The sequence below is a fragment of the Penaeus monodon genome, chromosome 20, assembly GCF_015228065.2.
Source record: "Penaeus monodon isolate SGIC_2016 chromosome 20, NSTDA_Pmon_1, whole genome shotgun sequence".
Taxonomy (NCBI): domain Eukaryota; kingdom Metazoa; phylum Arthropoda; class Malacostraca; order Decapoda; family Penaeidae; genus Penaeus; species Penaeus monodon.
Window position 1 is genome coordinate 37,273,309 of NC_051405.1, and position 310 is coordinate 37,273,618.

At 52.9% G+C, this 310-nt stretch overlaps 1 protein-coding gene across 1 annotated transcript in view; it reads right to left on the minus strand.

Moving 5' to 3' along the window:
* Positions 1-310, minus strand: part of LOC119585792 (protein stoned-B-like) — a gene marked incomplete in the record, with an annotated part of 14,622 nt that overhangs the window by 1,855 nt on the left and 12,457 nt on the right.

Sequence of the window (310 nt, forward strand, 5' to 3'; positions counted from 1 at the left end):
CATTTCACTTTCCACACTTTCTCCCTTAAACTATTTCTCCTCCTTTCCTTCTCACTTTGTTCACTTTCCTCCATCTCCACCTTCCTGGCAAGCTCACCCCCCCCCCCTCTTTTCCATTCTCCCTCACCCATTTTCCTACCTTTTTTTCTTCCTTACCCTCACTCCGCCCCTCTGCCCCCTCCCCCCTACCCCTTTCTTCTTTCACCCTCATTTACCCCCCCCCATCAACCTCCCACTATCCTTCCTCCCCCCCCCCCCCACTTCTCCTTCTCCTTTCCATCTTTAGTCTTATTCTCCCCCCCCCTTTCCA